Source organism: Bufo bufo, chromosome 9 (assembly GCF_905171765.1).
Source record: "Bufo bufo chromosome 9, aBufBuf1.1, whole genome shotgun sequence".
Taxonomy (NCBI): Eukaryota; Metazoa; Chordata; class Amphibia; order Anura; family Bufonidae; genus Bufo; species Bufo bufo.
In genome coordinates, this window is record NC_053397.1 from 228,059,876 (window position 1) to 228,073,354 (window position 13,479).

Consider the following 13,479-nt stretch of genomic DNA (forward strand, 5'->3'; position numbering starts at 1 on the left):
AACAAGTGTGAAACAACTGAAAATATGTCATATTCTAAGGTTCTTCAAAGTAGCCACCTTTTGCTTTGATTACTGCTTTGCACACTCTTGGCATTCTCTTGAGGAGCTACAAGAGGTAGTCCCCTGAAATGGTCTTCCAACAGTCTGTAGGAGTTCCACAGAGAATGCTTAGCACTTGTTTGGCCCTTTTGCCTTCACTCTGCGGTCCAGCTCACCCCAAACCATCTCGATTGGGTTCAGGTCCGTGACTGTGGAGGCCAGTCAATCTGGCCAGCACCCCATCACTCCCTTCATGGTCAAATAGCCCTTACTATCAAGTTTTTCCCAATATTTCAGCTGACTGACTGACCTTCATTTCTTAAAGTAATGATGGCCACTCGTTTTTCTTTACTTAGCTGCTTTTTTCTTGCCATAATACAAATTCTAACAGTCTATTCAGTAGGACTATCAGCTGTGTATCCACCTGACTTCTCCTCAACGCCACTGATGGTCCCAACCCCATTTATAAGGCAAGAAATACCACTTATTAAACCTGACAGGGCACACCTGTGAAGTGAAAACCATTTCAGGGGACTACCTCTTGAAGCTCATCAAGAGAATGCCAAGAGTGTGCAAAGCAGTAATCAAAGCAAAAGGTGGCTACTTTGAAGAACCTGGAATATGACATATTTTCAGTTGTTTCACACTTGTTTGTTATGTAAATAATTCCACATGTGTTACTTCATAGTTTTGATGCCTTCATAGTCATGAAAATAAAGAAAACTCTTTCAATGAGAAGGTGTGTCCAAACTTTTGGTCTGTACTGTATGTGCACCGCTTATCACATGTACAGCGCTATGGAATGCATGCGCTATAATAATAAATATTAATAATAATAATACTGAGGTCGGATCGCTCTGCTGCTCCTGTGTGTCTACTGCTACTAGGGTAGAGAGATTTCTACACTTACCTGCAGTACTCCCTCCGCTGTACATATATGATATATGCTGCGTTACCGTGTGTGACTATGATGCGTTACAGTGCACCCCAGCACCGAGGTGCCGGCAGGACCTCAGAGCCAAGGCTGGCAGTGAAAGACAGCTGCATTAGGACAGATGAGTGAGGGGCAGTAGTGGAACAGGGGGAAGGAATGGACGGAGGCCCTAGAACATTTCAGAAGGGAAAGGGTAAAAATATACATAAACCTCTCAAATGTATGTATACTAATGCCAGAAGCCTGACTAATAAAACTGGGGAACTGAAATTAGTGATGTTGAGGAGGACTGTACAGGGGGGAATAACTGAGACACGCTGGAGGATAGCTATGACTGTGGGAAAACTGAGACACGCTGGATGATAGCTATGACAGGGAATAACTGAGACACGGCTGGATGATAGCTATGACAGTGGGAAGAACTGAGACACGCTGATGATAGCTATGACAGTGGGAATAACTGAGACACGGCTGGATGATCGCTATGACATGGAATAAATGAGACAAGGCTGGGATGATAGCTATGACAGTGGGAATAACTGAGACACGGCTGGATGATAGCTATGACAGTGGAATAACTGAGATATGGCTGGATGATAGCTATGACAGTGGGGAATAACTGAGACACGCTGGATGATTGTTATGACAGTGGAATAACTGAGACACGCTGGATGATCGCTAGGACAGTGGGAATAACTGAGACAAGGCTGGATGATAGCTATGACAGTGGGAATAACTGAGACATGGCTGGATGATAGCTATGACAGTGGAATACTGAGATATGCTGGATGATAGCTATGACAGTGGGAATAACTGAGATATGGCTGGATGATTAGCTATGACAGTGGGGAATAACTGAGACACGGCTGGATGATAGCTATGACAGTGGGAATAACAGAGACATGGCTGGATGATAGCTATGACAGTGGGAATAACTGAGACACGGCTGGATGATCGCTATGACAGTGGAATAACTGAGACAAGGCTGGATGATAGCTATGACAGTGGAATAACTGAGACATGGCTGGATGATAGCTATGACAGTGGGAATAACTGAGACACGGCTGGAGGATAGCTATGACAGTGGGAATAACTGAGACACGGCTGGATGATAGCTATGACAGTGGGAATAACTGAGACACGGCTGGAAGATAGCTATGACAGTGGAATAACTGAGACACCGGCTGGATGATAGCTATGACAGTGGGAATAACTGTGATATGGCTGGATGATAGCTATGACAGTGGGAATAACTGAGACACGCTGGATGATAGCTATGACAGTGGGAATAACTGAGACACGGCTGGATGATAGCTATGACAGTGGGAATAACTGAGACACGGCTGGATGATAGCTATGACAGTGGGAATAACTGAGACACGCTGGATGATAGCTATGACAGTGGGAATAACTGAGACACGGCTGGATGATAGCTATGACAGTGGGAATAACTGAGACACGGCTGGATGATAGCTATGACAGTGGGAATAACTGAGACACGGCTGGATGATAGCTATGACAGTGGAATAACTGAGACACGCTGGATGATAGCTAGGACAGTGGGAATAACTGAGACACGGCTGGATGATAGCTATGACAGTGGGAATAACTGAGACAACGCTGGATGATAGCTATGACAGTGGGAATAACTGAGACATGGCTGGATGATAGCTATGACAGTGGGAATAACTGAGACACCGGCTGGATGATAGCTATGACAGTGGAATAACTGAGACACGGCTGGATGATAGCTATGACAGTGGGAATAACTGAGACATGGCTGATGATAGCTATGACAGTGGGAATAACTGAGACACGGCTGGATGATAGCTATGACAGTGGGAATAACTGAGACACGGCTGGATGATAGCTATGACAGTGGAATAACTGAGACACAGGCGGATGATAGCTATGACAGTGGGAATAACTGAGACACGCTAGATGATAGCTATACAGTGGGAATAACTGAGACACGCTGATGATAGCTATGACAGTGGAATAACTGACAACACGGCTGGATGATAGCTATGACAGTGGGAATAACTGAGACACGGCTGGATGATAGCTATGACAGTGGAATAGACTGAGACACAGCTGGATGATAGCTATGACAGTGGGAATAACTGAGACAAACGGCTGGGATGATAGCTATGACAGTGGCTATTATGCTATGACAGTGGGAATAACTGAGACACGGCTGGATGATAGCTATGACAGTGGGAATAAAAGAGACACAGCTGGGATATAGCTATGACAGTGGGAATAACTGAGACACGCTGATTTAGCTATGACAGTGGGAATAACTGAGACAACGCTGGATGATAGCTATGACGTGGGAATAACTGAGACACGGCTGGATGATATCTATGACAGTGGGAATAACTGAGACACGGCTGGATGATAGCTATGACAGTGAGAATAACTGAGACACGGCTGGATGATATCTATGACAGTGGGAATAACTGAGACAGGGCGGGATGATAGCTATGACTGGGCAGTTAATGTACAAGGTTACAGTCTGTTTAGAAGGATCATCAAAACCGGAGAGGGGGAGGGGTCTGCCTTTATGTAAAGTCCTGTCTGAAGCCCACAGTCCGTGAAGATATAAGTGAGGACATGAACATTTGGAGTCTCTGTGGGAAGCGATACATGGAGGCAAAAACTATAATAAATTACTAAATAGGAGTTTACTATAAACCACCTAATAACCAGAGTCCACAGAAAATCTACTACTAGACGAGATAGACGAGGCGGGCAAATCATAATGAGGTGGTTATTATGGGACTACAGGTCTCAGAAAGATTATCAGCATTAGGGTTATTCACTTTAGAGAAAAGACGACTGAGGGGAGATCTAATTACTATGTATAAATATATCAGGGTCAGTACAGAGATCACTCCCATCATCTATTTATCCCAGGACTGTGACTGTGACAAGGGGACATCCTCTGCGTCTGGAGGAAAGAAGGTTTGTACACAAACATAGAAGAGGATTCTTTACTGTAAGAGCAGTGAGACTATGGACTCTATACTGTAAGAGCAGTGAGACTATGGACTCTTTACTGTAAGAGGCAGTGAGACTATGGACTCTTTACTGTAAGAGCAGTGAGACTACGGACTCTTTACTGTAAGAACAGTGAGACTATGGACTCTTTACTGTAAGAGCAGTGAGACTATGGACTCTTTACTGTAAGAACAGTGAGACTATGGACTCTTTACTGTAAGAGCAGTGAGACTATGGACTCTTTACTGTAAGAGCAGTGAGACTATGGACTCTATACTGTAGAGCAGTGAGACTATGGACTCTATACTGTAAGAGCAGTGAGACTATGGACTCTATACTGTAAGAGCAGTGAGACTATGGACTCTATACTGTAAGAGCAGTGAGACTATGGACTCTATACTGTAAGAGCAGTGAGACTATGGACTCTATACTGTAAGGAGCAGTTAGACTATGTACTCTTTACTGTAAGAGCAGTGAGACTATGGACTCTTTACTGTAAGAGCAGTGAGACTATGAACTCTTTACTGTAAGAGCAGTGAGACTATGGACTCTTTACTGTAAGAGCAGTGAGACTATGGACTCTTTACTGTAAGAGCAGTGAGACTATGGAATGTTTACTGTAAGAGGAGTGAGGACTATGGACTCTATACTGTAAGAGCAGTGAGACTATGGACTCTATACTGCAAGAGCGGTGAGACTATGGACTCTTTACCTTAAGAGCAGTGAGACTATGGACTCTTTACTGTAAGAGCAGTGAGACTATGGACTCTTTACTGTAAGAGCAGTGAGACTATGGACTCTTTACTGTAAGAGCAGTGAGACTATGGAATCTTTACTGTAAGAGCAGTGAGACTATGGACTCTATACTGTAAGAGCAGTGAGACTATGGACTCTATACTGTAAGAGCGGTGAGACTATGGACTCTTTACCTTAAGAGCAGTGAGACTATGGACTCTTTACTGTAAGAGCAGTGAGACTATGGACTCTATACTGTTAGAGCAGTGAGACTATGGACTCTTTACTGTAAGAGCAGTGAGACTATGGACTCTTTACTGTAAGAGCAGTGAGACTATGGACTCTTTACTGTAAGAGCAGTGAGACTATGGACTCTATACTGTAAGAGCAGTGAGACTATGGACTAATTACTGTAAGAGCAGTGAGACTATGGACTCTTTACTGTAAGAGCAGTGAGACTATGGACTCTTTACTGTAAGAGCAGTGAGACTATGGACTCTTTACTGTAAGAGCAGTGAGACTATGGACTCTTTACTGTAAGAGCAGTGAGACTATGGACTCTTTACTGTAAGAGCAGTGAGACTACGGACTCTACTGTAAGAGCAGTGAGACTATGGGCTCTTTACTGTAGAGCAGTGAGACTATGACTCTACTGTAAGAGCAGTGAGACTATGGGCTCTACTGTAAGAGCAGTGAGACTATGGACTCTTTACTGTAAGAGCAGTGAGACTATGGACTATTTACTGTAAGAAGCGGCGAGACTATGGACTCTACTGTAAGAGCAGTGAGACTGTGGACTCTTTACTGTAAGAGCAGTGAGACTATGGACTCTTTACTGTAAGAGCTAGAGACTATGGACTCTTACTGTAAGAGCAGTGAGACTATGGACTCTATACTGTAAGAGCAGTGAGACTATGGACTCTATACTGTAAGAGCGGTGAGACTATGGACTCCTTACTGTAAGAGCAGTGAGACTATGGACTCTTTACTGTAAGAGCGGTGAGACTATGGACTCTTTACTGTAAGAACAGTGAGACTATGGACTCTTTACTGTAAGAGCGGTGAGACTATGGACTCTATACTGTAAGAGCGGTGAGACTATGGACTCCTTACTGTAAGAGCAGTGAGACTATGGACTCTTTACTGTAAGAGCAGTGAGACTATGGACTCTTTACTGTAAGAGCAGTGAGACTATGGACTCTTTACTGTAAGAGCAGTGAGACTATGGACTCTTTACTGTAAGAGCAGTCAGACTATGGACTCTTTACTGTAAGAGCAGTGAGACTATGGACTCTACTGTAAGAGCAGTGAGACTATGGACTCTATACTGTAAGAGCAGTGAGACTGTGGACTCTTTACTGTAAGAGCAGTGAGACTGTAGACTCTTTACTGTAAGAGCAGGTGAGACTGTAGACTCTTTACTGTAAGAGCAGTGAGACTGTAGACTCTTTACTGTAAGAGCAGTGAGACTATGGACTCTTTACTGTAAGAGCAGTGAGACTATGGACTCTTTACTGTAAGAGCAGTGAGACTATGGACTCTTTACTGTAAGAGCAGTGAGACTATGGACTCTTTAGTGTAAGAGCAGTGAGACTATGGACTCTTTACTGTAGGAGCAGTGAGACTATGGAACTCTACTGTAAGAGCAGAGAGACTATGGACTCTACTGTAAGAGCAGAGAGACTATGGACTCTTTACTGTAAGAGCAGTGAGACTATGGACTCTTTACTGTAAGAGCAGTGAGACTATGGACTCTTTACTGTAAGAGCAGTGAGACTATGGACTCTTTACTGTAAGAGCAGTGAGACTATGGACTCTTTACTGTAAGAGCAGTGAGACTATGGACTCTACTGTAAGAGCAGTGAGACTATGGACTCTATACTGTAAGAGCAGTGAGACTATGGGCTCTTTACTGTAAGAGCAGCGAGACTATGGACCTTTACTGTAAGAGCAGCGAGACTATGGACTCTTTACTGTAAGAGCAGTGAGACTATGGACTCTTTACTGTAAGAGCAGTGAGACTATGGGCTCTTTACTGTAAGAGCAGTGAGACTATGGACTCTTTACTGTAAGAGCTGTGAGACTATGGACTCTTTCCTGTAAGAGCAGTGAGGACTATGGACTCTTTACTGTAAGAGCAGTGAGACTATGGACTCTTTACTGTAAGAGCAGTGAGACTATGGACTCTTTACTGTAAGAGCAGTGAGACTATGGACTCTTTACGGTAAGAGCAGTGAGACTATGGACTCTTTACTGTAAGAGCCAGTGAGACTATGGACTCTTTACTGTAAGAGCGGTGAGACTATGGACTCTTTACTGTAAGAGCAGTGAGACTATGGACTCTTTACTGTAAGAGCAGTGAGACTATGGACTCTTTACTGTAAGAGCAGTGAGACTATGGACTCTTTACTGTAAGAGCAGTGAGACTATGGACTCTTTACGGTAAGAGCAGTGAGACTATGGACTCTTTACTGTAAGAGCAGTGAGACTACGGACTCTTTACTGTAAGAGCAGTGAGACTATGGACTCTATACTGTACAGAGCAGTGAGACTATGGACTCTTTACTGTAAGAGCAGTGAGACTATGGACTCTTTACTGTAAGAGCAGTGAGACTATGGACTCTTTACTGTAAGAGCAGTGAGACTATGGGACTCTCTGCCTGAGGAGGTGGTGATGGTGAGTACAATAAAGGAATTCAGGAGGGGCCTGATGTATTTCTGGAGTGTAATAATATTACAGGCTATAGCTACTAGAGAGGGTCGTTGATCCAGGGAGTTATTCTGATGCCTGATGGAGACGGGAAGGAATTTTTTTTCCCCTTAAAAAGGACCTTTCATGGTCCAGACTTTATAAACGAAGTATCAGGGTTTGTAGGACATACTCGCTGTGACGCTCTGCGCTGCTGTTGGACAGCTCACAGCCAGGGGAGAAGGAGACGCCCACTGAGAAACAGGGCAGTCTCCTCCTCCCTGTTCTGATGTGAAAATTAGCATACAGGCGGGAGAATTTAACAGGGCCACAGTGGCGAACGGAGCGGTGCCCAGAAAAAACTGTAAGAGCTTTTAGATCCCGCTGTATGCCTTACATACCCTGAAACTTAGTTTATAAAGTCTGGACCATGAAATCTCCTCTAAGTGAGGACAACTTGCAGAATAACCGGTCGAACTGGACGTCGGGGGCTTTTTTCAGCCTTATATACTATGTTACTAGGGGTCTTTTTACTTCACAGCATTCCTCACTCAGCGTCTTTTCTGCATCTCTGCATTGTTAGTCCTCAGCCGGTGCTGTTGTTGCCACATGCGCCATTCTTCGGGACTTTTTATGACAAATCCACTCACTTGTGATCTGCACGTCAACACAGGGTTAGGAAGGGATAAGAGGGAAGAGGTGACAACGAGAAGAAATAACTGCAGAACGGAATCTGATTTCCTATCCACAGCTCCTAAGCATCGCCATGCATCGTCATGGTAACAGACTGCAAACAATCCCTGTGTAGTCTGATCCCGCAGCCAAACTCATAGGAGCTGCAGACAGAAAACAATAGAAACATTTCTAATCGATATTCTTTGGATTTTCATTTTACTTGCACTGGAGCAAATGGTGCAGTTGGCAGATTTGGGCTGTAATGCTGCTGACACCTATGGGAGTGAACATATGGCACCGTCTTCTGTGCATGCACCTGTCACACCTGCGTCTTACAGCGCATTATAAAAGTGGAGACATGACTTGAGGTTGTACGTAATGCAAATGATGGGAGTTTTTACATGACGCCCTGTGACTCTGTAAAACTGCATAAAGCTATTTCCACTTCTGTCTCAGGACTCACATGGTACAAAGGAAGGTCTGCGCTCATCCCCCACCATGGAAGGTCACTGACCCCCCCTCCCCTAACTGTACAGCACTAGAAGCATTGGGAGGATGGGAGGTGCAGCTAGTGATCCCTGTGGATGATAGGAGGATTGGGAACTAGGACAGTGCACTCACATATGGTGGACTCCACCACATCTTCGCCCATGTCGTCCTATGGGGATGGAAATTGCCTCCACTGCGTTTTGAATGGAGAATCCACAACCAAATCTGCACCATAATAATAATTCATACAGAAAAAATCCAGAAGTTTGTAAAATCCGCACCTCCAGACCCGACCACCTGTGAGAGGGGTGAGGGGTCTCCAGGACCAAGGTGAGGAGGAAGCCCCCCTCTGGTGAGAACATTACTGCATCCTACCCCCCCTAAAACTGCTGGTGGAAGAATCTGACATAATAATACATAACAATAAATAGACCCCAAGGAATGAATCAAAGGATCGAGCGCGGCTGTTACAATTATCAGAGTCGGCGTCACGTGACCCGAGAGCTGGCGGCGCGGGCAGCGGCGGCTGAGCCCAGTAACGGCCCGGTACCGGCGCGTCATCTACACTGTGCGGAGGAGGAGGAGCTGAGTGCAGGGGCCGAGCTGGGCCTCCTCCCCTCACTCCACAGCTGCCGAGAATGATGCAACTTTGCCTTTAAGAAACACCCCCCCCAATGTCAGTTGGACTCTAGAGAGAGCAGCGTCTCCCCGGAGTCTCATAGACTGCAGGAGCTACAGACCAGGGGCCACTCACAGACTGCAGGAGCTACAGACCAGGGGCCACTCACAGACTGCAGGAGTTACAGACCAGGGGCCACTCACAGACTGCAGGAGCTACAGACCAGGGGCCACTCACAGACTGCAGGAGCTACAGACCAGGGCCACTCACAGACTGCAGGAGCTACAGACCAGGGGCCACTCACAGACTGCAGGAGCTACAGACCAGGGGCCACTCACAGACTGCAGGAGCTACAGACCAGGGGCCACTCACAGACTGCAGGAGCTACAGACCAGGGGCCACTCACAGACTGCAGGAGCTACAGACCAGGGGCCACTCACAGACTGCAGGAGCTACAGACCAGGGGCCACTCACAGACTGCAGGAGCTACAGACCAGGGGCCACTCACAGACTGCAGGAGCTACAGACCAGGGGCCACTCACAGACTGCAGGAGCTACAGACCAGGGGCCACTCACAGACTGCAGGAGCTACAGACCAGGGGCCACTCACAGACTGCAGGAGCTACAGACCAGGGGCCACTCACAGACTGCAGGAGCTACAGACCAGGGGCCACTCACAGACTGCAGGAGCTACAGACCAGGGGCCAATCACAGACTGCAGGAGCTTACAGACCAGGGGCCCCACAGCCACTGGAGACCACACAGCTTCCAGGAGCCACTCACAGCATGGTAAGAAATCTCATCACTTTGTGCATGCTGCAGGGCACTGGTCCCAGTACAACGACTGCAGTAATGATACTACTGTCAGGGGGATATACGGTACTGGCCCTATAGACTCGTTCTCTATCCTGCATGTTTTTCATTGAGGAGGTATACGGAGCTGTCAGGTGGGTATACGGGAGATGTCGGGTGGTATACGGAGCTGTCGGGTGGTATACGGAGCTGTCGGGTGGTATACGGAGCTGTCGGGTGGTATACGGAGCTGTCGGGTGGTATACGGAGCTGTCGGGTGGTATACGGAGCTGTCGGGTGGTATACGGAGCTGTCGGGTGGTATACGGAGCTGTCGGGTGGTATACGGAGCTGTCGGGTGGTATACGGAGCTGTCGGGTGGTATACGGAGCTGTCGGGTGGTATACGAGCTGTCGGGTTGTACACGGAGCTGTCTGGTTGTACATGGAGCTGTCTGGTTGTACATGGAGCTGTCTGGGGGTATATGGAGCTGTCAGTCAGGTGGTATATGGAGCTGTCTGGTTGTACATGGAGCTGTCTGGGGGTATATGGAGCTGTCTGGTTGTACATGGAGCTGTCAATCAGGGGGTATATGACAGCTCCATGTACAACCAGACAGCTCCAATCAGGGGGTATATGAGCTGTTGGTGTGGAGGTATATGGAGCTGTCTGGTTGTACATGGAGCTGTCTGGTTGTACATGGAGCTGTCTGGTTGTACATGGAGCTGTCTGGTTGTACATGGAGCTGTCTGGTTGTACATGGAGCTGTCTGGGTGTATATGGAGCTGTCTGGTTGTACATGGAGCTGTCTGGTTGTATATGGAGCTTTCTGGGGGTATATGGAGCTGTCAGTCAGGGGGTATATGGAGCTGTCTGGTTGTACATAGAGCTGTCAGTCAGGTGGTATATGGAGCTGTCTGGGGGTATATGGAGCTGCCTGGTTGTACATGGAGCTGTCAATCAGGGGGTATATGGAGCTGTCTGGTTGTACATGGAGCTGTCAATCAGGGGGTATATGGAGCTGTTGGTGTGGAGGTATATGGAGCTGTTGGTGTGGAGGTAAATGGAGCTGTCTGGTTGTACATGGAGCTGTCTGGTTGTACATGGAGCTGTCTGGTTGTACATGGAGCTGTCTGGTTGTACATGGAGCTGTCTGGGGGTATATGGAGCTGTCTGGGGGGTATATGGAGCTGTCTGGGGGTATATGGAGCTGTCTGGGGGTATATGGAGCTGTCTGGGGGTATATGGAGCTGTCTGGGGGTAAATGGAGCTGTCTGGGGGTAAATGGAGCTGTCTGGGGGTACATGGAGCTGTCAGTCAGGGGGTATATGGAGCTGTCAGTCAGGGGGTATATGGAGCTGTCTGGGGGTACATGGAGCTGTCAGTCAGGTGGTATATGGAGCTGTTGGTGTGGAGGTACATGGAGCTGTCTGGTGGTACATGGAGCTGTCTGGTTGTACATGGAGCTGTCTGGTTGTACATGGAGCTGTCTGGTTGTACATGGAGCTGTCTGGTTGTACATGGGAGCTGTCTGGGGGTATATGGAGCTGTCTGGGGGTAAATGGAGCTGTCAGTCAGGTGGTATATGGAGCTGCCTGGTTGTACATGGAGCTGTCAATCAGGGGGTATATGGAGCCTGTCTGGTTGTACATGGAGCTGTCAATCAGGGGGTATATGGAGCTGTTGGTGTGGAGGTATATGGAGCTGTCTGGTTGTACATGAGCTGTCTGGTTGTACATGGAGCTGTCTGGTTGGTACATGGAGCTGTCTGGTTGTACATGGAGCTGTCTGGGGGTATATGGAGCTGTCTGGGGGTTATATGGAGCTGTCTGGGGGTATATGGAGCTGTCTGGGGAGTATATGGAGCTGTCTGGGGGTAAATGGAGCTGTCAGTCAGGTGGTATATGGAGCTGTCTGGGGGTACATGGAGCTGTCAGTCAGGTGGTATATGGAGCTGTCTGGGGGTATATGGAGCTGTCTGGGGGTATATGGAGCTGTCTGGGGGTATATGGAGCTGTCTGGGGGTACATGGAGCTGTCAGTCAGGTGGTATATGAGCTGCCTGGTTGTACATGGAGCTGTCAATCAGGGGGTATATGGAGCTGTCTGGTTGTACATGGAGCTGTCAATCAGGGGTATTTGGAGCTGTTGGTGTGGAGGTATATGGAGCTGTCTGGTTGTACATGGGAGCTGTCTGGTTGTACATGGAGCTGTCTGGTTGTACATGGAGCTGTCTGTTGTACATGGAGCTGTCTGGGGAGTAAATGGAGCTGTCAATCAGGGGTATATGGAGCTGTTGGTGTGGAGGTATATGGAGCTGTCTGGTTGTACATGGAGCTGTCTGGTTGTACATGGAGCTGTCTGGTTGTACATGGAGCTGTCTGGGGGTATATGGAGCTGTCTGGGGGTATATGGAGCTGTCTGGGGGTATATGGAGCTGTCTGGGGGTATATGGAGCTGTCTGGGGTACATGGAGCTGTCAGTCAGTGGTATATGGAGCTGTCTGGAGGTCTGCTATTTTGTCTCTGGTGCTCACAGTCGGGGGTCTCCTCTTTGGGGTCTGGTGCTCACAGTCTGGGGGTCTCCCCTTTGTTTGGGGTCTGGTGCTCACAGTCGGGGTCTCCTCTTTATTTGGGATCTGGTGCTCACAGTCGGGGGTCTCCTCTTTGTTTGGGGTCTGGTGCTCACAGTCGGGGGTCTCCTCTTTGTTTGGGGTCTGGTGCTCACAGTCGGGGGGTCTCCTCTTTGTTTGGGGTCGGGGGTCTCCTCTTTGGGGTCTGGTGCTCACAGTCTGGGGTCTCCCCTTTGTTTGGGGTCTGGTGCTCACAGTCGAGCGTCTCCCCTTTATTTGGGGTCTGGTGCTCACAGTCGGGGTCTCCTCTTTGTTTGAGGTCTGGTGCTCACAGTCGGGGGTCTCCCCTTGTTTGGGGTCTGGTGCAGTAATGAGGGTTAGGATTCAGTGACTGATGTCTCTCAGGGCTGCTCCAGGTCTTTGCCTCTGCGCCGTGTTCTGGCTCTGTGCTGGGGGTTTGGTCTGTGTGTTACTTTGCATACCATGTGCAGGGGGGCGGGGCCTGACACTCACAACAGGCAGTGTGCAACACGTGGCAGCTGATGTAACGCACAACAAGATGACATACAATGCACTGAGCCGCACCACCGCACAACTACACTGCACCTCGCAACTACACTGCACCGCACAACTACACTGCACCTCACAACTACACTGCACCTCACGACTACACTGCACCTCACGACTACACTGCACCTCACGACTACACTGCACCTCACGACTACACTGCACCGCACAACTACACTGCACCGCACAACTACACTGCACCTCACGACTACACTGCACCGCACGACTACACTGCACCCGCACAACTACACTGCACCGCACAACTACACTGCACCGCACAACTACACTGCACCGCACAACTACACTGCACCTCACAACTACACTGCACCTCACAACTACACTGCACCGCACAACTACACTGCACAAC

At 48.0% G+C, this 13,479-nt stretch overlaps 1 protein-coding gene across 1 annotated transcript in view; it reads left to right on the top strand.

Moving 5' to 3' along the window:
- Positions 1 to 9,840: 9,840 nt before the first annotated feature.
- The window catches only part of SLC6A9 (solute carrier family 6 member 9), a 73,006-nt gene continuing 69,367 nt past the window's right edge, over positions 9,841 to 13,479 (top strand). The window contains exon 1 of the mRNA XM_040407397.1: positions 9,841 to 9,972. The gene's annotated coding sequence lies outside the window, so the exon portion shown is untranslated. The remainder of the gene's footprint in view (positions 9,973 to 13,479) is intronic.